Below are 27,516 nucleotides of genomic sequence, written 5' to 3'. Positions count from 1 at the left end.
GAGACAGTCAGCACTGGTTCAGCCGAGGGAGATCTTGCCTCACCAATTTGCTTGACTTCTTTGAAGGTGTGAATAAACATGTGGATAAAGGTGAGCAAGCTCAGACTATGGGTACAACTGTCAGTCTGTGGAGTGATCCAGCTCTGAAATTACCCTACTATATGAATGGAAAGCTAGTCTTGCCTTTTTATTCGGGGGGGGGGGGAGGAGGAGTGCAATGAAATCGCAGCCATCAATTACTCCATGAAGTGGGAGTAAAACCAGGACTGGATCAACCTGTTCTGAAAAATTGAGGCCAGTTTGCAACCCTATCCCAGATTCACCGAAGGGTGGTTTGCCCCCGCGGTAGGCATCGATTTGTAGATCTGTTTGGGTTTTTTTTTTTTTTTTTTTACCACAAACTTATCTTAATAAGCAGAATTCGTACGTATTCACGCAGGCCAGGGGGGAAAAGCCAGGATGGCATCAACGTGCTGCAGATGAGAGACCAACCCTGGACTCAGGAAGGTAGCGACAGGGCGCAGGCGCACATCCGGCAGCCGCAGCTACTATAAATAGAGGCGTGCGGGAGCTGATTCTTAGCGTCCTCGCGGTGTATTACTACAGGCAGCGGAGGTAAGTGGTGCGTCTTGCGTGCTTGCTCTGTGGTGCCCTCTCCCTGGGATCGCTCCTTCTGACCTCCTGATTGGAGGGTCAGCGGCGAGCCGCGAGGGTCTTGAGCCTTTCTCGGTACAGGTGGTGCTGACCCGGCTCGAGGTCACTTTTTGTGCACACGTGCCCCGTTTGCTCCCTCGCTGCGATCCGCTTCCAGGACTGTGGTTAAAAGCCTTAGCTTGTGCTGTGATCGGTCCGATGGTAGCCTGGGACCTGTCGGTTTTTCTCCGATCCCCGCTGTATACGGAGAGTGCCGGCTGAGGGCCGGTCTCGTGGACAATTACGGTTTTTACCTCATCACTACCTGCTTAGGGAAGTTCTGTCGTCTTGCACTTTTCAGCATTAGAAATAGTACCTCATTTGTGAACTCCAGGGGAGTGTGATAATTGACGAATTGTAACGGAGAATGTAACCTGGGGTTTGGTGCTAAAAGCCATACTTTTAATTTTTTGCTGGGAAGATGGCTAGAAAGATACTAAACTTAACTTTAAGTGTTAGCATAGATTTTAATAGTTTTTTTTTAAAAAAAAAGGTTTGGGGGATTTTTTTTCCTGGTTGCTATTGGTGCTTCCCTATAACGGAGGCTCTCCCAGTTTGGTTTAGGCGGGGATCAAAAGGTGCGCGTGTGCGCCAGGGACACCGCGGCTCTTCAGTGTTTGTAACTGCTGAACTTTGTGTATGGAGAGTTCAGGTCAGGAAATAAGTGTGTCTGCGTGTTCTGTCTGCTTACATTGGTTTCTTTATCTTCTGTGCTTTTGGCCTTCTAGGGACTCGTTACAACACTGTGGGAGACGTGCATTTCTCTTATAGCTGAGCTGTTTACACTGCTTCCCTCCTCCCCTCACGTGTTTTTTGTAATTTTAAAGCTCAATGAACTGAGTCTCCTATAAAGCTACTTTAGCTGCTAAGGGAGGTCAAAAACAGGGTTAACTTGGCTCTTTTGAATCTAGTAGCTAGCTGCCAGGTAATACTGTCCTTGCCAAGTCCTTCTAGCTGTGGTATAAGGACTTTTCAAGCATTAATAATATTCTGGGATGTAAGACTGGCACCGTATGTGCGAATTTGTCCCTTTTTTTTTTTTTTCTCCAGTTTATAACCCTATCTTAATGCTTCCTGATTAATAAACTTCAGCAACGCTCTCCTTTCATTAGGCTTAAACCAAGCTTGAAAAGCTGCTAGTTCAAATTAGCTGCCTGACATTAAGCAAGGGATGACATTCTGGCCTCAAGGTCTGTTGTAGTGTCTCTCAAAACGTTTTAGCTTTGGCACACTAAATGAAGCAAATATATTTTGTGGCACATTATATTGAAATTATAAAATTGAAAAACCTCAAAGTTAAATTTGTTCATTAACATTCTATAAGCTAAGTATAGATAACTGTAACAGTGAATCTAAAGTAGGTACTATAGGATTAAATCGCTAATCAATACGATGGATGACCTTGTTTTTTTAAGGGCTAATCAACTCAAATGTGATTTGATAGTTCACAAGCAAATATGCATTTCATCATCCACTATCTGAAGTCGCCCCCCACACCTTTTTATTTTAATTTCGGAGCAAAGATAAGATCCAAATGGTAACAAAGCCCCGATTGCTTTGTTTCTCAAGTTAGGATAACTACTGCATAAAAAATAAAAAATGATGCTTATTTGGGCAGTTGTATCCTTAAGCAAACAGACGCTCATAATTTTGATAACTGTACACAACATACATGTCATCTATTCTAGTATATACTTATGAAAAGTATTTTTTTTAAATATAAAACTTCTGGAATCTCTGGAGGCACACCACTGTACTGTGGCACACAGTTTGAGAGATGTTGGTCTATCACATGATCATGGACTCCAATTTACCTCTTTCCTTCCAACCATTGGTTAGTAACATGGTTTTAATACTCAAGCTTATGTAAAATGTTAACTCTTTAGTATAGCAAGCTATAGTAAATTTTTTTTTACCTACTAGCTTGTAGGAATGCATGCCTTCCCTATTTTCATGGCATTTCTTTCTCTATTTTACATTTTTTTAATGTACATTGCATTGAGCAGTCTACTGGAAAATTGTGGTATATCAAGAATAAATAAACCATAACAAAAATCAGTCATGTTGACTGTGGTCCCTGCCTTGGACAGATTAGTGGAAATAGTCTTAATGTCATGGACATCTTAGCTGGTTATGGGGCTCATGCCAAAAGCTCTGTGCTTAGTGTGTGGTTAATTACTGATAAATCCCTGCATATGTTACTGGGTTCAAAATGCAAAGAGGTGGGGGGTTCAGTGCAGAAGTTAACTCGCAAACAGCACAATTCTATTCTATATGGTCACTTATAGCTTGATTAATGTCCAATTAGGATTCAAAGCAGATTATGAAAAGTATAGTTACAAAGGTGTGGGTTTTTTTTGTTTTTTATATACATGTATAAAGTACATTAAGACTCTAATCCTTCCATGCTAAAAAATAAGCTTTTTAGAAACGTAAGGTATATCTTTGTCTAAATATATTCAAGGTCTTAGCTCCTTGATAGTCTTCTATTGGAGTTTAGTGTAACATAAATAGTAAATGATGGCAGATAAGACCTGAATGGTCCATCCAATCTGCCCATAAGTTATACCCATTAAAAATACATGATTAAATAGATTATCCTTCTAGGTGAACTGTTTTAATTATGGTCAGAAAAGAAATGAACTGAAAATTGGGGTATTTAATATACAAATTAGCTGGAGACAACCATGAAGATTTAAACACTAAATGTTGAGCCCCATCTCTGGTAGCTTCAGGTTGAAAGCCTACATTCTTGAAGCTGTTGTTCAAGTCCTAACCTTGCCAACTTGTGCATCTTATTATCATTCCCTCTTACTACTCTATCATCTCCACCTTTAAGTCACTTGTAATTCCCACCTAAGTGTCGTGTATAAATTATTTTGTTCTCTGTCATAACTATATTGTAAGCTCCTTTGAGCAGGGTCCATCTCTTGCATGTTTAATGTACAACGCCTTGTGTGTCTAGTAGTGCATTAGAAATATTACATTACATTAGTGATTTCTATTCCGCCATTACCTTGATGTTCAAGGTGGATTGCATAAGGAGTTATTTGGGCATTTAGGAATATATAAGGAGTTATCTGGACATTTCCTGTGGTATTAGAGTGGAGCGAGTTGCTATAGGGGATTGAGATGATTCTTGCTGTGTTAGTTTGTCTTTGAGGATTTCTTGAATAGCAGGGTTTTTATTTCTTTTCTGAAGGTTTTGAAGTCTGGAGTCGTGATCAGTAAATTGGAGAGTTGGTAGTCTAGTTTTGCTGCTTGAGTGGCCAGGAGGCCATTGTACATTTTTTTTGTTTAATGTTTCTGACTGGAGGGTGTGTGAATGGAGTGTGGGTTCTCCTATGTCTGGTTGTGGTTGATTGGATTAGTTGGTGGTTCAAGTAGGCTGGGCAGTCTCCATTTATGGTCTTAAATAGTAGACATAGTAGAATTTTGAATAGTATTCTTGCTTGTATTAGGAGCCAGTGTGAATCGAGGTATGCTGCTGTGATACGGTAGCGTTTCCTCAGTGAGTAGATAAGTCTCGGAGTTGTGTTTTGTATTTGTAGTTTTATCATGGTTGCGGGGCAGGGGAGATAGTTTGTTGTAGTAGTCTAGAAGACCCAGGAATAGGGACTGGACTACGAGCTGGGATTTTACAAAGCTGTGCTGCCAAGCTACCCATAGGAATAGAATGGGTGGCTTGGTATGTACTGTGCTGTGGTCAGCAGTATGGCTTTGTAAAAGAGCCTGTTAATGGGTGAAACAATAAGAAACCAATGTAAACAATTTTTAAAGATACATATTCAAATTTTGTCAAACTGAAAATTAGTCTAGCATCACTCTGAAGTAGGAAATAATCCTGTAGCTAGGACCTGCATACCAGGGGATGCAATATCCTCTCACACTGAGAAACCTCTGCCCAGGAGGGAAGGGTTAGGACAGCTGTTGTAGTTGGTGATTTGATCATTAGGCATGTAGATAGCTGGGTGGCTGGACATGAGAATCGCCTGGTCACTTGCTTGCCTGGTGCAAAGGTGGCGGAAAAGTAAATTTTGAGAAGAAAGCACAAAAATGGAAAAATTGAATGTTAAGTTAATGCCAAAGATGGATGCAAGGTAGAAAGTGAAGACAGAGAGAAAACCAGTCAGTGGACAAGAAAGCCCTGTAAAGATAGTTAAAAGCAGAGAAAAAGAAAGTCACCAGACAAAGGTAGGGAAAATGATTTTATCTACTATAATAAAACCCTAAGCGTGCACTCTTGCATGCTCCCTGATCTGTATGTCCGTGGCAGGTAAGAGTACACATGCACGCTTAGAGTTCTAGTTTAACGACCGGCAGCAGGTAATACACCGCGACTCCCCCATCCCCCCCGGGCGCTGACCCTACCCATAACCCCCGTTGACCCTCTCAGCCGAACCTCCCACCGTGAAACGAATACAAACCTCCTGGCTCCAGCAGCGTCCGAGGCACAGTAAACACGCTGCATAAGAGATGCAGCAGAGGAAATTAGGGTAGTAAGACGCGAAGCAACATGTTTACTATGCCTCGGATGCTGCTGGAGCTGGGAGGTTTGTCGGCCCTCTAGCGGTGGGAGGGTTAAGGGGGGTTTTGGGTGTGCTGGGTAGAGTTGGCGCCGGGGGGGGGGGTTTAAATGGAAACATGCTGCTCAGGGGGATGGGAGGCAGGCTGGCATCGGGGGGTGGGGGTAGGACAAAGTCTGGAAGATAATGATGAGGACATAGGAAGGAGACGCTAAGGACATAGGAAGGAGACACTGGGGCACTAAGGACATAGGGAGAGACACAGACAGAAAAAATGACAGACGGCGTCCAAGGAGAAAGACAAAGAAAAAAAAAGACAGACATCTACTCTAGCACCCGTTAATGAAATGGGCTTAAACACTAGTTCTCAATATAGTGATTGAAATGTCAGTTTTGAGAAAGGAAAGATGTTAAACTAACTGAGGGCCGCAGAAAAAATAGGGTACTTGGAGGGCTGCAGAAAAAATAGTTGTCTTATTAAAAAAATGACAATTTTGCATAAGGTAAAAACTCTTTTTAGTTCATAAACAGTTTATAACAGTGGAGTGCCTCGGGTCAGTTCTGAGGCAGATTTCTGTTCAGTATTTTTGTGAGCGTTTATTGCTGAAGGGTTAGAAGGAAAGGTTTGTCTTGTTGCAGATAATACCAAGATTTGTAAGAATGGACACCCTGGAGGGAGTAAAACATGAAGGATCTGCAAAAGCTGGAAAAATGGTCTAGCAACTAAAATTCAATGCAAATAGATGCAGAGTGATGTATTTGGGTAGTGGAAATCTGAGGGGAATAAGTGCTGGGCGGTGAGAGGCTTGATGCACATGGATGGAGAGGGGGACCTTGGGGTGATAATGTGTGACAAGGCGGTAGCTGTAGCCAGAAGGATGTTCTGGTTACACCTCTATACAGCCTAAGAAAGGAGGTGTTGATACCCTTGTACAGGTCATTCGTGCAGTCCCACTTGGAGTGTTGTATTCAGTTTTGGAGGCTGCATCTGGCCAAGAATATTCAGACTGGAAGTGGTCCAGAGAAAAGCAATGAAAATGGTAGGGTATCCATGCCAAAAAGTGCAAGAGACTAGAGGACCTCAACATATATACTCTGGAGAAGAGGAGGAACAGGGGTGATATGGACATTTAAATATTTGAAAGGTATTTAATATAGGACCAAATCTTTTTCAGAGAAGGGAAATTGGTAAAACTAGAGGACATAAATTTGAGGTTGAGGGGTGGTAGAATTGGGAGTAATGTTCATGAAAGAATTTTCCTGAGAGGGGTGGTGGATGCGTTGTGCTTCTAAAGGGAGAGGAAAATTGACTGAATTCAAAGCGTGGGATGAACAGAGTATTTCGACCTATAATATGAATTCATGGGCAACTTTCATGGTTTGAATCCTGCAAAGGAAATGGTTTGGATAGGCTGGAGTGAGCTTCAAAGGCAAATGAACTCATAAGAACATAAGAAATGCCTTCACCGGATCAGACCTTAGGTCCATCTAGTCCAGCAACCTGCACACGTGAGGCCAAGTTAGTGTTCCCTGATGGAGACCCTGTTTACCTGTATCCTTCAATGTGATTCGCAAGAAGGTGTGCGTCCAATTTGCCCTTGAATCCCAGAATGGTGGTCTCCGTCACAACCTCCTCCGGGAGAGCATTCCAAGCGTTCACCACTCGCTTTGTGAAACAGAACTTCCTGACATTTGTCTTGGGCCTGTTGCCCCTCAGTTTCAGCCCATGTCCAAGTCTCATTTGACAATGTGAACAACAACGTTTCTTGCTCTATCTTGTCAAAACCTTTTAGTATTTTAAGTCTCTATCATATCCCCTCTCAGTCTTCTCTTCTCAAGGGTGAACAAACCCAGTTTTTTGAGGCGTTATTTAGTCTAAATTCTCCATTCCTTTTACTATCTTCGTGGCTCATCTCTGCACCCTCTCCAGCAGGGTTATGTCCTTCTTTAGGTAGGGAGACCAGTGTTGGACACAGTATTCCAAGTGTGGTCTGACATTGCTCTGTAAAGCGGCATTATGACGTCCGCCGAGCTACCTGTGATCCCCTTCTTTATCAAGCCCAGCATGTTTGCTTTCTTTGCTGCTGTTGCGCATTGAGCCAACGGCTTGAGGGTCCTGTCTATCAGTAACCCCCAGGTCCCTTTCTTGTTCGCTCTAGCCCAATGCTACACCTAACATTTTATATTCATGCTCTTTGTTTTTCCTGCCCAAGTGCATCACTTTGCATTTTTCTATATTAAAATTCATCTGCCACTTTTCCGCCCATTTCTCTAGGTGGTTCAAATCTCTCTGGAGTTCTTCACTGTCCTTTTTCGACCCAACTGACAACATAGTTTTGTGTCATCTGCAAACTTGATTTGCTACTCGTTTCCTCTTCCAGGTCATTTATGAAGATATTGAATAAGATGGGCCCAAGAACTGAGCCCTGGGGCACGCCGCTTGTCACCTTCTCCCAGTCCGAGAGCTTCCCATTTATGCTTACCCTCTGTAATCTGTTCTCCAGCCATTTGCCTATCCATCTTAGTATATCCCCTTCTATTCCATGGCTTTGTAGTTTCCTCAGAAGCTTTGCGTGTGGAACCTTGTTGAACGCTTTCTGGAAGTCCAAGTATATTATGTCGACCGGTTCTCCGCTGTCGATTTGCTTGTTCACCTAAAAAAATTGGAAGTAAATTCGTCAAACATGACTTCCCCTTCCTAAAGCCGTGTTGACTAGCTCTCTTTGGGTCGTGATTCTCCAGGTGTTGTACTATGCTATCCTTAATCAGTGCTTCAACCATCTTCCCAGGAACAGACATAAGACTCGCAGGTCTATAGTTTCCTGGTTCTCCCCTTGATCCCTTTTTGAAGATTGGGATGATATTTGCTATCTTCCAGTCATCTGGTATTCGCCCGGTTCTAATTGTCAAGTTAGCTAGGGATTGTAACAGTTCTCCAATTTCTACCTTAAGCTCCTTTAGCACTCTTGGGTGAATTCCATCTGGTCAGGGGGATTTGTCACTTTTTAGTTTGTCGATCTAATAGTATATCATGTCCAGATCCACATTCACTGTGGTACGGCTATCCTCAACTTTTCCTTTGAGTACTCTCCCTGTTTCAGGCATTGATGCAGTGTCCTCCTTGATAGTCAGACACAAAGAATGAATTTAGCCTATCTGCAATCTGTTTTGTCTTCCTTGATGCACCCTTTTCTTTCTTGGTCGTCGAGAGGGCCCACTGCCTCTTTTGCTGGCTTTTTACCTTTTATGTATCTAAAAAAGGGCTTGAAGTGTTTGGCTTCATGTGCTATCTTTTCCTCATAGACCTTTTTGGCGTCTTTTACCGCCTTGTGACATTTCTTCTGGTCAATCTTGTGGCTCTTCCAGGCCTCCGTTGTTTGTTCACGTTTCCATTTTTTAAATGAGTTCCTCTTTTCCCTTCACCTCTTTAGTTAGCCAAGCCGGTTCTCCTTTGCTCTTATTCTTCCTTCCTTTTGATATTTGTGGAATGTAGAGATTCTGTGCTTCAGTGATGGAATTTTTTAATAGGGACCATGCTTGTTCAATCGTTGTGATGTCCGCTGCCTTTTTTTTTTTTTTTTTTTTTGAGCCTTTTTTAACCATGGCTCTCATGCTGTCATATTTCCCTTTTCTGAAGTTAAAGGTTGTGGTTAGGGTCTTGGTTCGATTCCCCTTCCCGATGCCAATTTTAAAATTGATCATGCTGTGATCACTCGTCCCCAGCGGGACCGTTACTTCTACATCTGAAGTCTTTCCAGTTATGCCATTTAGGACCAAGTCCAAGGTTGCGGTTCCTCTTGTCGGTTCTCCCACCAATTGTTCTAGGAAGCAGTCTCCTATCATTTCCAGGCACTTTGTTTCCTTGCTGCAGTTTGAGGTTCCTAAGTTTCAGTTTATCCCCAGAAAGTTGAAGTCTCCCATGATCGTTGTTACCTATTCTGCAGCCTTGGTTGATTTCCTCTATCATTTCTGCGTCTGTTTCCTCTGTCTGTCCTGACTTGTGTAAGATCAACTCCACAGGTGACCCTTGAGGGGAGGAATGCTGGCCTAGTGTTTAACCCTCAGTAAGCCTGGTTCTAAGAAAGGTTGTAGAGGATCTGCATTAATGATAGTAGTTCACAGGTTGCTGTGAAAACTCTCTGGCTTCCCCCCCCTTCCAGGTGTAAGTACTTCTGCATCACAGTATGGCTGGGAAACATATCACCAAAGCTGCTGCTCAGGTTACAACTTCTCTCTGTGCAGACAGAAAATGTTACCCAGGCAGAGGGAATAGTTCCATGTACAAGCTGTCTTCAGCTTGAATCCCTCATGAAGGAAGTAAAACCAGAGGAGGTGGCAAGGCTGAGAAACAAACATTGGTGAGACTGAGATACATTGATAAAATGGTTCATGAGGCATCAAAGATCCCAGCAGTGGGGAAGAGGCTGTGCTGAGGGAAGGCAGCTGGATTCAGATTATGGAACACTGCAAGATGGATAGTGTGACTCCCCTCGCCCTTGAACTGAAGCACTGATATGTCCTCCTGGAAGTGGAGGAGATGAGAGCATCCCAAGGAGAGGAGGAACCAAAACCTGAGATCCAAAAAGTACTGGATTCATGACCACTAGGTAGTGGTAGTTGGCGATTCCCTTCTGAGGGGTACAGAAGCATTCATCTGCAGACCACAATTGTCACGAGAGGTATGCTGTTTGCTTGGTGCCAAAATCCAAGATGTTACAGAGAGCTTGCAAGACTCGTCAAGCCTGATGACTACTATCTGCTGCTCATCCACATTGGCACTAACGATCATGCCAAGTACCCCTGGAAACGTGACAAAAGTGAATTTCTCTGGCTCTGGAAGAGAAGGTGAAGCAGTCAGATGCGCAGGTAATATTCTCGTCCATACTCCCTTGTCGAGGGTAAAGTCCAGGACAGAGAAGCTCGCATCCTGGAGACGAATGTGTGGCTACATGGATGGTGTCATCGAGTATTTTGACTTCCTGGACCATGGTATGATTAAGGGCTGCTGAGCAGGAATGGTGTGCATCTATCAAAGAAGGGAAGAAGTCTTTTGCCAGCAGGCTGGCTAATCTACTGAAGAGGGTTTTAAACTAGAAGTGATGGGGCAGGGTGAGCATAGTTCCCAGGTGAGTATAAGCCCTCAGGTAAGTAAATCACTGAGTACCTCTACACGGATGGGAAAAGGGGGGCAATATCTGAAAAGCAGTATATAGCTTCCCCTCCTGACTCGTGGTTTCCCCACTCATGAATTCAGTCATTTGTAATTCCCCCCCCCCCCCTTGTTTCTAATGCAAAAATGCTGTCCCGGCATCCCCCAGACCTTACCTGGTGGTTTAGTGGTGATGTGGGGTAGGAGCAATCTTCCTACGTTCCTGCCCTGTGTAGAGCAGTCATCAAAATGGCTGCCGCGAGTTCCTGTTGTAGTCTCTACTGAACATAGTGGCCATCACCCATGCAATAGATGCTCATAATGCCCCTCTATAGAAATTGATTCTTTAACACATCCTCGCACCAATAAACAATATACAGTGGTACCTTGGATTACGAGCATAATCTGTTCCAGGAGCATACTCGTTTATCAAAGCAAAGTTCCCCATAGAAAATAGTGGCAACACCGAAGATTAGTTCCAGAACCCGGGGTCTGTACCTGCCGGGTGCTGCAACGCCGTCTCCTCCGTCCATCATCCGAAGAAGAACCCCACAGTGCCGCTTCAGGGGGAATGCCTCTGATGTCCGCCAGCCGCTGGAGAACCCCGCAGTGCCGCTTCAAAGGGATGCTTCCTTCATCCGCCGGCCAGCCCTCCACGTCGGAGAGCCCCCACCTGAGCTCACGCAGCCGAGCACCACCCCACCCGCATGACACGCACAACGCCAATGGTGATGCTGTGCGCGTCACACGCAACGCGCAGGCAGGATAGCACCCGGCCGCGCAGGCCCAGACAGAAATCCTCCAACCTGTGGAAGGCTGGCCGGAAGAGGAATCCCCTGAAGCGGCGCTTCCTGGACTGAGTGCTCGTTTATCGGGGCAGTGCTTGGTTTGTGAGTCAAGTTTGCTCATCTTGCAAAACACTCGCAAACTGAGTTACTCATAAACCGAGGTTCCACTGTAGATTAATTTTTTAATAGCAATTGTGAGACTGAAAATGTTGTCTACATTATAAAATGCCTCTAATCTACTCTATATTGGGAAGACTCAGCTTCTATGCTAAATCCTGGTCTTAATCTTACGTTTTATCACAAGGCATGTTGTCTGCACTCTGGTCAAACATTGGTATGAAATGAGCCACACTACCAAGGATCTAAATTTTTTGTTTACAAAACATTTAAAATAGGCTGGAGAGGTGATGACCTTAAACATCTCCAGGCATAACAAGAGAGCCATTTTTGAAATGAATATAGTAGAACCTGCAGATTTAAATGTTGAAGATGAATTTGTTCATTTTTAAAATTTTATTAATGCATTATTTATTTCGTTCATCTTTTTAATGTACTTATATGAAGATCCACCATCACATATATAGAGGCAGATAATTAGACATGTTGTATATCTTTTGGTTCTTATGCTTTCTATTGTTGCAAATGAGTTTTATATGTATGTACTTAATTGAGATTGTGGTTTATTTATATGTTACATGCATGACATGTTAGCATTATTTAAATTTAGGTCCACATGCACGTACATTATACATGTCTAACGTGTTAATGATGTCAGTAATATGATTTCTTAATTTCTATATTTGTTGTAAAGATCTGTGAAATGTATTATCCTTAGAATATCATGTCATGCCACATCACATCTGTCTCATTCCAATTTTCATCTATGTAACAATACATTTTGCCTAATTTAATTGTCATCAAACTCAACATGCATGCACCTCACTATAAGTTTTGGATCACAGAGCTTTATATACCATCATACAGTTCATTATGTGTCAATTTTAATTATTACGAATCACATGTGGTATAAAATTTGTCCCTGCCCCATCCCTGTGACTACTGTCCCCGTAGCATCCATACAACCCTCTGAACTGCAATATTTACCTTATTCCTTCCTTATAAATCAAAGTTCTGGCTGCTGAACTAGAGAAAGATGTTCAGCTGACAGGGCTTTATTTATAAATTTTTATCAATGCAATATACTACTTTATCCTAAAGCAAAAAAAAGAAATTTTGTTACTACCTTTGTCTAGTTTTTGCTTTCCTCATTCTCATTCAATTCCTTCCATCCACTGCATCCATCCATCCATCCATTTCTCTGCATCTTCCATTTGCTCTGTTATTGTGCCTCTACCTTCACCCCCCCCCCCCAAATTGGTCTGGCACCCAACTTCTTCCCTCCGCTCCCCCATAGTTTGGCATCTGTCTTCTTCACTTCCAGTGTCTTCTCCCCTCAGTGTCTTCCACATTTCCCTTCAGCATCTGTTCTTCTCCACCCCCTTCAGCGTCTGTTCCATTCCTTTCCACCACCATCCTTCCCTCTTGCCACCCCCTTCCCCCATCTGTTCCTTTCTACCGCCCTTCAGCACCCCTCATGTGGTCTGACCATCTCCTTCCCTCCTACCTTCGTGGCGCCTTACAATGTAATTTGTGCAAGCCGCCGGAGCCTGCAAGCTCAGTCCCTGACCCATCCCCACAAACCAGCTCATTTCTGTGTTCCTATTTTCTCCATTTCTAATATCTCCCCTATGTATCTGGCATTGCCCCCCATGTCCATATGCCATCCCCATGTATGTCCCCTTTGTCTGTCCCTATGCCCCATGCACATAATTTCCCCTCTCTTCCTCTTCCACACCAATGTGTCTCTTGTCTGCAACCCCATCTAGCTTCTTTCCCTTTTTACTTCCCTCCCCCCCTCTGCTTCCAGCATCTGGCTCACCTCCCTGTCCTCCCCTTTCTTTCCTGCTTTGGTTTTTTTCTCTCCCTCTTCATCCCCTTGACCCAGAATCTCTTTTCTTTCACTCCCTCCTTCCTAGTATGAGCAGGGAACACATGTGATCACGGATCGCACAGTCCAGCAGCCCCTTCCCATCCAATCGCAGCATTCCGCCATCTCCCTCCACATCACCTTAGGTGCCGTCTTTAATTCTTCTCCCAGCCACACCTTTCAATAAGCCGCGCATGCATGGCTGCATGAATTGTTGAATCTTCTCCTCTGACACAACTTCGTGTCCGGTTGCATCAGAAGAGAAGATTCAACAACTCGAGCAGCTGCACGTGCAGCTTATTGAAAGGTGTGGCTGGGAGAAGAAGAATTAAAGTCGGCACCTAAGGTGAGAGGAAGATGGCGGGATACTGGACTGCATGATCAGTGATTGCTTCACTGCAGAGACAAGACCATTCACCGCTCCATGGGGCAGTGAATGGCCTTGTCCCTGTCCCCACAGCGACCACTATTTTCTCTCCCCGTTTCGGTGGGTTACCCATGGCTAGCCACAGGTAACAATCACCATGTCATTCTCTAGTATAAATATTGACCGTCTTATGTTATGATGCATAGTGATTATGGCTTGACACTTTTTTCCACTGTCTGCTTGTCATTAAGATACTTTCACACATTTATCTTGTTACATATTTCCCCACAGTTTGATTCTGATGGTTTTTCCACAGAGACATTCTTTGCTTATCACATTTCCATGGCCGTATTAGTAAGCCCCATTCCGGTCTCTAGTCTCTTCTTACTGCCATGATCTTATTCAGCAAAGCTGTACGAGTTTGAACCAATAGGAATTGTCCACGTCATTCTTTCTCCCTTCATTTATATTTTCTCTTTTCCTGCGGTGTTTTTTTATTACCTCAGCACTGTTGTCTTGCAATAAGCATATGAGCTTCAGTATTTGGTAAGCTTTTATTTTATTAAAAATCGGTTTCTACAGACTTGTCATATGTCCCTTGTTTGCACCTTGAGGAACGTAGATATATGTTTGAAAGTTGAGGCACAGTGCTCTTAACCGTCCAAAGGCAGCTTGTTCAGTTTTCTGCTATCCTGAAACACCGGCCCTTTGATTATTCAGTTTTAGTACAGTTCATATTTTCTGTGCTGTCTTTAATTTTCAGCATTTTTTGTCTGTCTTTAGCTTACAGTAGAATTCTTATATTGGTGGTGATTATTAGGTTTTTATGTGCTTTGGTCTTTTTGCAATCCAGTTTTTCCATTCTATAACCTCAGATTTATTTTTAGTAATCTTGCTAAATTCTTTAATAGCATTTGGATCTATATTAAGATAGCTATATTGCAACCCTTCTGTGAGTAAAATTTTTTTTTTTTTTTTTTTTATCCCTTAACCTACCTTTACTTTATGCATCACTTTGATAAGAACATAAGAAATGGCTTCACCAGATCAGACTCTAGGTCCATCCAGTCCAGCGACCCGCACCCGCAGAGACCAAGCCAGGTGTTCCCTGCTGAGAAACCTTGTTTACTCGTATCCCCAATGTGATTTGCAAGAAGGTGTGCATCCAACTTGCTCTTGAATCCCAGAATGCTGGTCTCCCATCACGACCTCCTCAGGGAGAGTGTTCCAAGCGTCCACCACTCGTTGTGTGAAACAACTTCCTAATATTTGTCCTGGGCCTGGTGCCCCTCAGTTTCAGTCCATGACCTCTTGTCAGAGTCACATTTGACAATGTGAATAACGATGTTTCTTGCTCTATTTTGTCAAATCCTTTTAGTATTAAAGTCTCATGTCTCCTCGCAGTCTTCTCTTCTCGAGGGTGAACAATCCCAGTTTTCCGAGGCGTTCTTTGTAGCTTGCTGTAGATTTGGCATACAAGTAATGTTGGATAGGAATTAAGATTTCTTATGCTTATGTTCAAGATAGGTGTCCAGACCTTTTTTTGTGATAATCAATAAGATACAGTTTTTCTATATCACCAGCATGCATTAGTCTTTTTATTGTCATTTATCGTATCTTTTATTGGTCATAGTGTACTTTGAATTCCTTGATTATACATACTGTATTTATTTTTCATTTTTCCTAAATTTTTAAAGCCTTTTCCTACCAGATTGGTTTACAATATCCTGGTACATATACAGTACCCATTTCAATCATCTTTTTATGATTTCTAATTGCTTCACCATTTTTTCTGTATGCACAATTTCTGTGTAATTTTTCACAACTGGTTTTCATGGTAATGGTTTTTAGTAGTTCCACTTGTATGGTAGAATGCTGTTTCACGCACAGTATTTGCAACTTATTGTATTTTTTTAGTTCACATCCCACTTGACACCATTCATCTACTGTATTGTATTTTCATACTTACACTAATACACTTTTTTTATTTTTAATTTACACCCTAGGATCCTTGAGGAAGGTGTGTTCAGCCAAAACACAGCCTATGTTGGGTCCATTCATGATAAATGTGGACAGTGTCTATTGTGTTTTTTATTCTGAATTTGAATAATCTACACTGAAGGTCTTGAGGACACTTTTTACCCCAGTCTCATTTGTTTGGAACTGCTTGTCTCCTGTGGAAATTTGGGTAATCTGTTTTTGCCACATTTAGATTTTAGCAAAGCATTTGACAGTGTTCCATACAGATGTTAAACTGAATGCCCTCGGGCTGGGTCAAGAACTAACTGAGTGGAAGGCGACAGGGTAGTGATAAATGGCGATCGCTCTGCAGAAAGGGATGTTACCAGTGGTGTGCCTCAAGGTTCTGTTCTTGGACATGTTCTTAATATTTTTATAAACTATATCTGGACAAGATTTGCAGCTTTGTGGATGATGCCAAAATCTGCAATAGAGTAGACACGCCAGATGGTGTGAATAACGAAGAAAGACCTGGCAAAGCTTGAAAAATGGTCTGAAATTTGGCAGCTAAAATTTAATGCTAAGAAATGCAAGGTCATGCATTTGGGCTGCAAAAACCTGAGGAAATGGTACAGTTTAGGGGGTGAAGAACTTATGTACACGACAGAAAGGGATTTGAGTGTGATTTGTATGTGAAGGTTGCCGAACGAGTTGAAAAGGTGATGGCAGAAGCTAGAAGGATGCTAAGTTGCCTAGGGAGAGATATGACCAGTAGGAAAAAAGAGACCTCATTTAGAATATTGTGTACAATTCTGGAGGCTGCACCTTGAAGTAGGCCGCTGTCTAGGCCTACCTCGAAATGGAGACTCCACACACTATATACTGGTTTCAATAGGTATATATTTATTAACAAATCAGTAACAGCTTACAAGAATAAATCATTCAGCATATAATGTAACAGATGTGATCCTCAGGCCTGAGGGTCCTCTGATGTCTGTTCTAATTACTTCTGCTTATAGGCCTGGTTTTATACATTTCTTGGTGGTCAATACCACGTTAGCCTAAATCACATGATACATTTTTATTGGTTATTTTCCTTATACGTCAATACATAAGTAGATTCATTTATTGGCTTATCTATTTGTGTCATCTTATACGTCTGTTCAGTTTGCCGTAAGGCCTAACCCTTTCCTGCAAATGCCCTTTTCCCTTTACCATATATGCAATTCCGAGTCTAAAATTCCTTCTCTGCTGTGGTAACACATGATATATCTTGCTAAATAATGTTCCTGAGTACTCTGTTTTTCTGACCATGAGCTGTGTTCCTCTTTGCATAATATCCGGCCAGGTGCCATGCATCGGAATTTAAGTCTTGCTTCTTACAAGTTTTTGCTTACCATAGCTAACTCAGAAACATAATATTTCTCAATCACTATAGGCCAGCTGGCAAGTGGGTTATGAAATATCTTTTACAGTTAATATACTGATTTATTAGAGCACGAGGGAGGGGAGGGGGTTTTTCTCTTGTGAGGTCTGGTTACTTCACCTTTATCCAAAGGACTTGTCCTGCTTCACCTGTATCACACCAGGTCTTCTTCTTCTTCGTCTCATCCTCTTTTCCCTCTCATCCCCTCTTCAAAGCCCCTTCAGGTGGCTTTGACATCCGGATATTCGGTCAGAAGGTAGGTTGTGTCAGTGATCATACAGCACAGGCCTAGGGCCACGTACTTGAAATTGTACATGGTAAAAATGAAAAGGACAAGTGCCCACCCATACTATACTAACCCGGAACAGAGCAGCATAACATGTCACAATAAAATTATTAATGCAATGTGATAATATGCAATCAATAATTAGGATAATATGCAATGTAAGTCAGGTAGGCACCTGGGGTATGACTGCAGAGCTTATACTAATGTGTTAGAAACATTAGAATAAAGTACTCAAGTTTCAAGTTTCAAGTTTATTAAGTCTTGATGAATCGCCTATAAATTTGCTAGGCGATGTACAATAAAAATAACATGTATTAATAAATGAAACAAGTACAATATTAAAAATGACATAAAACAAATTTGTTGTAAAGACAAGAAACATACTATCCAAACTACTCAAAAAAACCTAAATTCACAATAATGTGAAGGTAAAACAAACACGACATGTGAGGATAAATAGGGAAATAGTTACAATTTTGATAGAGGAGAGGAATAAACAAAAAAGGAAAAAAACAAGGGGTAGGAAAAAGATGGCTGTTTTTTTTATTTTTTTTTTAAAAAAAGAAAAAAACCGAAAATGTGAAAAAGAATGTCAAATTTTTACTGCTCATAATCACCATATGCATCTTTGAAAAGAAAAGTTTTTAACATTTTTTTGAATTGAGTTAGGTCTTTTAGTTCTCTGATGTGTTGGGGTAGAAGATTCCATGATTGAGGGGCATTAACTGAGAACATATCCTGTCTTCTAGTTCCTATCATTTTAATAGAAGGAACTGTAAGAAGATTAGTTGAAGAAGAACGAAGAGAGCGTGTCGTACTATAGGGAATAAGCCATCTGTTTATGAATTGGGGTTCGTTGTAATTTAAGGCTTTGAACACTAAAAGCAACAATTTAAAAGTGAATCGATGGCTTATAGGAAGCCAATGAGATTTAACCAACAGCGGAGTAACATGATCGTATTTTTTTTTTTTTTGTGAATTAGTTTCACGGCGGTGTTTTGTATGAGCTGCAGCCTTCTTTTTTCTTTCAAAGTTGTATTAAGGAGGAGAGAATTGCAATAGTCTAGTTTCGTCATAACGAGGGAATGAATGAGAATGTTAATTGCTTCTGGTTCTAAGAATTTAGTTAGTGATCGAATCAAGCGAAGTTTATAGAAACAAGATCTAACTATATTGTTTATATGCTCATGATAAGAGAACTTATCGTCGATAGTAACTCCCAAAATTTTTAAAGAAGTGACCTGTTCTAAATTGGTGTTGTCGATCGAAATTGGAGAACTCAAAGTTAAATCTTTTTTCCAAGGAAAAAGCATCGTTTTTGTTTTATTAATGTTTAAAGATAATTTATTTATCGTTAACCAATTTTTTATTGTTGCCAGTTTATTGTTAATTGCTACAATGTCCTCGGTGGTTTCTGGATCCAAAGGATGAATGAGCTGAATATCATCTGCATAGACAAAAGCTGTGAAACCTAGAGATTGTGTTATGTTTAGAAGAGGAGAGAGGAATATATTAAATAGAAGAGGAGATAGTTTTGAACCTTGCGGAATACCATATTCTAATGAATAACTTTTGGAAATACTATTGTTGAATCTAATGAAGGAAGAACGGTTAGACAGAAAAGACTTAAACCATTCAAGAGTTTGGTGGCTCTTGGGAGGGGAAATCAGCTATTGGTGTTTCATAGGGAGGTGCATCAAAATTGGCCAAGTCAAGATTATCAAAAATGTTGTGTATGGGTCTCTATTTCAACATTTGGGATAGTTCGAGCAACTAGGCATCTGCAGGGGTTCATAATTTAATCTGATACGTTTTAATATATTCTCCTTTTATGGCTTCATCCTGTTATGAGCATACTACATCCAAAAGGGATGGAGGGATAAATTAACAAGTTAAGATTATTTCCATGCTCTTCCAAAATAGCTGGGATCAGTGCAGACTCGACTGGGTCCAGACGCCAGGGGTGAAAGTCCAGATAACCACATCAAATTTTACGTCATCATCCTTCAGCTGGGCTCATTACTTCTTCTTCACTGCACTTCTCTTCAGCTTAGCAGCAAGAAAGGGGATGGAAAGAATCTGACTGGAAGGGAAAATAACTAGGGAGCTATTGTGGGAGTCAAAACAGGATGAAAATGCATAAAGTCACAATCAAGAAAAACACCCAAATCTTGCAATAGGGCTGTTAGAAATAATTATCAACACATGAAAAAATATATATACTAATACTGCATGAGTCCATAAAAGAGTTAAAGTGCAAATTAATAAGTCCATAATTAAAGCTGTAGAAGTTCAAGGTCATAAAGGTCATCCTGTCTTTGGTAGCAACAGTCAGGAAGTCTTTGCTGGTAAGTCTAGGCGCTTTCTCTGGTAGCACGATCCTTCCTTTGGGGCTCATCCGTCATCAGGGTTTCATACGGCTGAAAATTTATTAATATTTCAAATAGCATTAGTCCATAATTATGTAAATAAGTCATTAATTAATTAAAAGGGTGTAAACACAGATTCTCATGTAGCATACAGCTTCCTCTGATATGGTAATTGTCTTTGAAGTGATCCACAATTAATAAGGCAGAAATATCTGTACTGTATATATCATCTAACTTGTTTCCAACAATACCTGAGCAATATTACTAACAGGATAGGTACAGAGTTAAAAGATGACCTACAAAAGAAAACAAAAACTTATCTGCTTTAATTCAAATAGACTAAGGTCTAATATATGTAATGGCTGAATTATATTTGTCAGCCTAAGGGAATTATAGTTACAATGGCATATGATGTTCAAAGGACAGGAGTAATATGCTAAACATAAATATGAATTAGCAAAGAGTCAAACCCAAGCAAAAGGATGGCTAAGCTATAGCCTTAGACATATTAACACATAGGTTATATTGAAACATACTAAAATAAAGATTAAAATAAAATAGGATTTATGGGAGAAATGTCCTTCCCATGGGATTCTATCGAATCATGGGTTCAATTTTGTTTGACTCACTAATATTGACTTTCACTAATATTCAATCAGCAAAAAGACCTAAACTACAATATTTTTGAATTCCAATCAATAGGACTGGACATTTCCTTCAGCAACTTATTAGAAAAGTTCTTAAGCAACAGTTAGAACCATTTTTTTTAATAAAGCCAAACGCTGATTGTATTGTATTAAACCAGAAAGTATTCCTGCGTGTATCAGAGAATATATAAGAAAAAGAGGAAGTAACATTTCTTTTACAAGTTCCAAGAAAAGGCAGAGAGAGAAAGACTGCTAGAAGTTTTTCAAAACTGTTATGATAAGTAAAGGAACAATAGTTTTTTCTTTTATATTGCTAATTATATTGAGTACTCATAAATAGAAATCTAGCAAAGTCATAGTTGTTTAGCTCATAATATATTTCATTAAGGGAAAAAAAACCAAACAGAACAATACATATTGCTTAAAGCTAGACAAATAATTTTTCTAACAAGAAGTGAACAACTTTTAATGGGTTAACATTATAGAATATGTTTCTCTGTTGGAACACTCAAAAACTTGGCTTGGGGTTTAAGAAATAAAAAGCAGAAGTTATTCTCACTTCGGTATGTTAGCACAACATTAATTAATATTACCATTTGGGATAGGAGTGGATCATAAGAACCCTATGCAATATGTTCCAGTTATTGTAGAGACATGAATAATGAAAAAAACAAACAGAAAATAGCTGCTGATAATTTCAAATTAAAGAAATAGAGCACTACATTTCCCAGTGTCCCTAAACAGACACATCAACCAGGAAGTAACTATGTATGTTTGTGTAACGGAAAAAGAAGAAGAGGAAGCATAACTCATTTCTTAAACTTTGATCACAGACAAAGAATAAGGTTTGAAATCATTGTGGTGAGTAGTGAAAAAATAAATCTTCTTTCTTTATATTGATAATTATAGAGAGCGCTCATAAATGGAAATCCACTCGTATTTCCAAAAACACTGAAGTTGACATGTCATAATACAACAAATAATAACTCATGTACTGGAAAACGGACCGACATTAATTGCTAGCAAGTATTAAGGTAGCGCCCCTCTTGTATAAATTTTTTATTTATTTTATTTATTTTTTTTTTTTTTTAGAGTACTCAATAAAAATCATTAGGTGTTCTCTTAATGTGCACTGTTAATGTGAGGTGATGGGAAACGCCCATATTAAAAATCCCAGACCTAGAAAGACAAAGGGTGCGTTTATTTTTACATTGTCAGTTATCATACTTAATGCCTGTCAGTTATTTGGTTAGACATAATCACTTGTCATGTATCCTTCCTATCTACGTACACTATCTTTCTATGAACTTCAATAATCTGCTTATATATTCACTTCATTGCCAATCTAACATAACACTTTCTATTAACTTCCAGTATTTGTCTCTTATCCCTTCTTTCCAATACTGTTTGTCTTTATATATAAAAACAATAGTGATCTCAAATCTTTTCTGTAATTTTGTTCTTCTCTTTCTCAAAAACAATCCTTTATAATCCAGCAAACTTATATGAAATAAATAATTGTTTTAATGAAAGCTTATGGTAACATTGAAACACAGTTAAAATATATACTTCCTCTTTCAGTCTCATTCAATCTCATCCCCCTCACTCCCCGTTTTTTTTTTTTTTCTGGTTCGTGACCACAAAAGAACAGGAAACAAGAACCACGAGAGCAATGCTTTCACTTTCCCATAAAGTGCCATATATTACACAAGCCAGTACACAAGCGACAGCTAAAATGTAAAGCAAACAGCATAAACGGAAGAACAAAGGAAGCCATCAGACAGCATGACAAGCTGAAAATATTACAGTAAAACGCAGACTCAGAGCTGTACTAAGGCTAGAAGACCCTCTCTTGTCAGTAGCAAAAAAATGAACCCATAAAAGCAGAACTAATAAGCCAAAACCCATACAAAATAGTGACCACACATGATAATACCACTTACACTAATAAAATCCAGGAAGACAACATATCAAGCGTAAACAAAGAAAGCTTGGCAAGGCAAGATGGTATGTCAGGGAAAGCAACGTCATAAGCAAGCATTATCCCAGGACAAGCAGGCATGATATTCTCACATGTGGGTGACGTCATCTACGGAGCCCCAGCGCGGACAGCTTTTCAAGCAAACTTGCTAGAAGTTTCAAGTTTGCACACTGCACCACGCATGTGCATGCCTTCTCGCCCACTAGAGGGCGCATCCCACCTCGTGGTCCTCAGTTCAATTTTTTCCACGGAGCCAGAAAGCCCTGTGGATTTGAGCTCCAGTTTTGTATTGCCTTTCTAGCTGCCGCGTTTCGTTGTTTCTTGTATTTTGATCGATTCGCGGTGCTCCTTTCTTTTTTTTTGTCTCTTTTCTTTCGTTAAAAAAAAAAAAAAAAAAAATTTTACTTTTCGTTAGGCTCCGGGGGCTCCCAGCAGCCGTGGCCGCGGGACGTCGGTCGTTCCCGGCCTTCTTTTTCGTTGATGTCCCGTCCTGTTACGGGATTTAAAAAGTGCAGCCGGTGTGAGAGGTTACTTTCCATCACTGACCCTCACCGGTGGTGCATTGTTTGTCTTGGGCCGGATCATCCGACAGCTTCATGTGATCGCTGCGCTACTTTTCAAACCAGAGCCCTCCGTCGCCGTAAGGCCAGAATGGCGGAATTGTTCGCCGTGGACGCGCCGCCTAAGGCCTCGACGTCGGCACCGGCCTTGACCTCGGCCTCGGCGTCCTCGGGGGCCTCGGCTTCGCCTCGGCCCTCGGCTTCGAAGGCGTCCTCAGGAAAACCGGCTTCGGGTAAGTCCTCTGTTCCATCCCCTTCAGCAAAGAAGCCATCCTCTACTCCGGCTAAGGCGGGTGGGTCGACCCCGGCCCCGCCTCGGACCTCGACTTCGCACACCCCGAGGGAATACTCGAGACCGAGGTCGCCCTCCAGGGAGTGTGCTCCGGACCCGGAACTCCCGACCTTCGTGGGGATCCCGGCCTTTCAGGACCTCCTTCGAGCCCTTATTTCATCGGAGCTGTCGGGGGCCCTGGAAGTGTTGCAGCGAACTGCGGTTCCAGCGGCCTCGACGGCCTCGGCCGGGGCGCCCTCGCCCTCGGAGGCCCCGGCCTCGGCTCCCTCGACCTCGGGAGCCCCGGCCTCGGTGGCCTCGGTCTCGGGTACTGTGGCCCCCTTAACCTCGGCCCCGGCCCTGCCCTCGACCTCGACCTCGGGGGGGCCGCCTGAGCGGAGTGTGCGGCCCAAGGAAAAGTTGCGCAGAGTGCGCCGTATTTCCTCCTCTTCCTCGGGGTCTTCCCGGGACGCCTCGCCCTCGACGCGACCTCGGACGGGGCGCCGATCGAGGAAGCCGAAGCGCCCGCGGGGCTCGCCTCGGAGGCACGATCGTTCCTCGCCGCTCGGGGGCGAGGCGCTTCAGGTGTCGGAGTTGCGCCTCGACAATCCGAGGCTCCTCCGATCACCTCATGGGAAGTCTTCCCGTGCCGCCTTGCCGAGGAAGTGGGAGAGTGTCCCCCGGACCCCGGGGTCCTCACCCAAGGGTTCTGCGAGGCGGAGAACTTCTCCTTCCCCCTTGAGGGCCTTGGAGAGAGGACCCTGTCTCCCCTGGCCAGGCCGTCCTCATTTTCAACTTTTGTTCAGGACATGGCCCGAGCCCTGGGGTTAGACCTTATGGTCGGTTCACAATATTCCAAAGAATTTTTGGAGGAGCAGGACCTTCCCACTCCTCCTAGAGAGGTGCCTAGGCTCCCCCTCAACAGAGTCCTTCTGCAGACCTGGTTGAAGAATTTGTCGAACCCTCTTACAGTCACGTCAGTGCCTTCTAAAATGGAAGCGAAGTATAGGACGGTGCCCCCTAAAGGGTTCGAAAAGGCGCAGCTCTCCCACCAGTCTCTTCTGGTGGAGTCTGCCCTAAAGAAGTCACAGCCCTCACGGGTTTCTGCGGCGGTTCCACCCGGCAGGGAGGGGCGGACCCTGGACAAGTTTGGCCGTCGCCTCTATTCAAATTCCCTGATGGCCACCAGGGTTCTAAATTATGCCTTCACCTTTTCCTCCTATTTGCGTGGCATGGTGAAGGACCTTCCTCAATATCGAGACTCCTTACCGGACTCCCAAAGAGCAGGATTTGATAAGTTTATGTCCAACCTGTCTCAATTGCGGTTGTACCTATTTCATGCGGTGTACGACGCATTTGAGCTGGTTTCAAGGGTGTCGGCCTTCGCAGTGGCCATGCGCCGCCTGGCCTGGCTTCGCACCCTCGATATGGACCCAAACCTGCAGGAACGTCTTGCAGACTTGCCTTGTGTGGGGTCCGAGTTATTTGACGAGTCCTTAGATGCGGCGACCAAGCGGTTGTCTGAGCAGGAGCGCTCGTTAGCATCCCTGGTCCGCCCCAAACCTAGACCCCCGCCGCAGAAACCTTTCCGTCCTCCGCCGCGTCGATATCCTCAGAAGTCGACTCCGGCTTTTTCAAGGCCACCTCCGAGGCGTCCGTCTCAGCGAGGCAGAGGGGGACAAACCCAAGCCCCGGCGCAGGGTCCTTCTAAACCCGCGCCTTCCTTTTGACGGGCTGAGCGGACGGGGCGGGTTCCCCTCCGCGAAATCTCAGGAACCCCTTCCTATCGGGGGGCGTCTTCGGTTCTTCCGGATGGCATGGACCGAGATAACCTCAGACGCTTGGGTGCTCCGGACCGTCTCCGAGGGCTACTCGCTCAACTTTGTGTCCTCGCCACCGGACCATCCCCCAAATCTAGCCTCTTGCAACCGATCGCAGCTGCCAACCCTTCTGGCCGAGGCCAGGGCCCTATTGGTGCTTCGGGCGGTCGAACCGGTCCCCAAGGACCAGCGGGGTACGGGGTTTTACTCCCGTTACTTTTTGGTCCCAAAAAAGACCGGGGACCTGCGCCCCATACTGGACCTCAGGAAGCTCAACAAATTCCTGGTCCGGGAGAAGTTTCGAATGCTATCTCTCCCGGTTTTATATCCTCTCTTGGAGGAAGGGGACTGGATGTGCTCCCTCGACTTGAAGGAAGCATACACCCATGTTCCGGTGCATCCCGCCTTCCAAAGATTTTTACGATTCCAGGTGGGGGACCTGCACCTCCAGTACAGGGTCCTACCCTTCGGCCTGGCCGCGTCCCCACGAGTCTTTACGAAGTGCATGGTGGTGGTTGCGGCAGCCCTGAGGTCTCGTGGGCTTCATGTGTTCCCTTACCTGGACGATTGGCTCATCAAAGCCCCGACCAGGGAGGGGGTTATCTCAGCGACCCGACAGTCTATTGCCTTCCTGCAGAGCCTCGGGTTCGAGATAAACTTTCCAAAATCACAGTTGTGCCCGGCTCAGTCTCTTCAATTTATAGGCGCGGTGCTGGACACGGTGCGCCTGCGCTCCTATCTCCCGTCCCAGCGGTTGGAAGCCTTGGTGCGGATGGGCCGTCAGGTCTCTCAACTGTCGGTGGTGTCGGCCCAGCGCATGATGATGCTGCTCGGCCATATGGCGTCGACGGTCCACGTCACTCCGTTCGCCAGGCTGCACCTGAGGATTCCTCAGTGGACCCTCGCTTCCCAGTGGCGTCAAGAGTACGATCCAGTGTCTCGCCTCATTGCGGTGACTCCGCTTTTGCGGAAATCGCTGCGTTGGTGGACAGACTCTTCAAATCTGTCCAAGGGTTTACTGTTTCTCACCCCTCCTTTTCGCAAGGTTCTGACCACAGACTCCTCGGAGTACGCGTGGGGAGCCCACCTCGACGGTCTTCGCACGCAGGGCCTGTGGTCTGCCGAGGACCGTCGGTGTCACATCAACGTGCTAGAACTTCGGGCCATCTTTCTAGCACTTCGAGCATTCGTTCACATATTGCAGAATCAGGTTGTCCTCGTCCGCACGGACAATCAAGTGGCGATGTACTATGTGAACAAGCAGGGTGGCACGGGTTCTTGGCCCCTCTGCTCGGAGGCTCTTCGCCTTTGGGAGTGGGCGGTCTCCCGGAACATCTTCCTTCGGGCGGTCTACATCCAGGGAGAACTGAACTGTCTGGCAGACAAACTCAGTCGACTTCTGCAACCACACGAGTGGACTCTACACTCCGGAGTTCTGCGCGAGGTTTTCGCTCGCTGGGGAACGCCGCAGGTGGATCTGTTTGCCTCTCCGGAGACCCGCAAACTGCCCCTGTATTGTTCTCGGATGTACTCCCGGGACCGTCTGGAGGCCGATGCCTTTCTTCTCGATTGGGAAGGGAGGTTCCTGTATGCATTCCCTCCCTTTCCCCTGATCATGCGAACGTTAGTACATCTCAAATCGTCCGCTGCCACGATGATGCTCATTGCACCTCGGTGGCCGCGTCAGCACTGGTTCTCCCTGCTGCTTCAGCTCAGTGCCAGGGAGCCTCTTCTTCTGCCTGTGTTTCCTTCTCTGCTGTCTCAGAGTCAAGGATCCATGTTACATCCCAATCTTCAGTCATTACACCTGACAGCTTGGTTTCTTGCTCCCTAACTTTGCCTGGTCTGTCTCAATCGGTGAGGGAGGTGTTGGAAGCCTCACGTAAGATCTCGACGAGGCTTTGTTATTCGCAGAAATGGACCAGGTTTTCCACCTGGTGTTAGTCTTTTCACCTGGATCCGGTGTCGGTTCCGGTGTCCTCGGTCTTGGACTATTTATTTCATCTGTCGCACTCTGGCCTGAAAACCACTTCGGTGCGTGTTCATCTTAGTGCTATTTCTGCTTTCCATCAACATCTGGATGGGCGTCCCCTGTCGCTCCATCCTTTGGTGACACGCTTCATGAAAGGGTTACTCAGGGTTTGTCCCCCTCTTAAGCCTCCTTCAGTCGTGTGGGATTTGAATGTGGTTTTAGCTCAACTGATGAAACCCCCTTTTGAGCCACTCAACAAGTCTCTCTTGAAATTTCTGACTTGGAAGGTGATGTTTCTGATTGCCCTCACCTCCGCTAGGCGGATTGGGGAGTTGCAAGCCTTGGTTGCGGACCCTCCTTTCACTGTCTTTCATCATGACAAGGTGGTTCTCCGTACCCATCCTAAGTTTTTACCTAAAGTTGTTTCTGATTTCCACCTCAATCAGTCCATTGTCCTTCCTGTGTTCTTTCCGAAGCCCCACTCCCATCCTGGCGAGACGGCGCTTCACACGCTTGACTGTAAGAGGGCGTTGGCATATTACCTTCAACGCACCAAGTCTCATAGGAAGGTTCCTCAATTGTTTTTGTCCTTCGATCCTAATCGATTAGGGCATCCTGTTTCTAAGCGCACTCTGTCTAACTGGTTAGCTGCTTGCATTTCTTTTTGCTATGCTCAGGCCGGACTTCCGCCCCCGGGTCGAGTCACGGGGCATAA

The 27,516-nt window shown here is 43.7% G+C and overlaps 1 protein-coding gene across 2 annotated transcripts in view; it reads left to right on the top strand.

Annotated features, from left to right (window-relative positions):
- Window positions 1-472: 472 nt before the first annotated feature.
- The window catches only part of ACSL1 (acyl-CoA synthetase long chain family member 1), a 227,055-nt gene continuing 200,011 nt past the window's right edge, over window positions 473-27,516 (top strand). For both annotated transcript variants that reach the window (XM_033943434.1, XM_033943426.1), the window contains exon 1: window positions 473-615. The gene's annotated coding sequence lies outside the window, so the exon portion shown is untranslated. The remainder of the gene's footprint in view (window positions 616-27,516) is intronic.

This window comes from Geotrypetes seraphini, chromosome 1 (genome assembly GCF_902459505.1).
Source record: "Geotrypetes seraphini chromosome 1, aGeoSer1.1, whole genome shotgun sequence".
In the NCBI taxonomy this organism is placed as follows: domain Eukaryota; kingdom Metazoa; phylum Chordata; class Amphibia; order Gymnophiona; family Dermophiidae; genus Geotrypetes; species Geotrypetes seraphini.
Note: the sequence above shows the minus strand (reverse complement) of the source record. Positions and strands in the feature narration are given on the sequence as shown.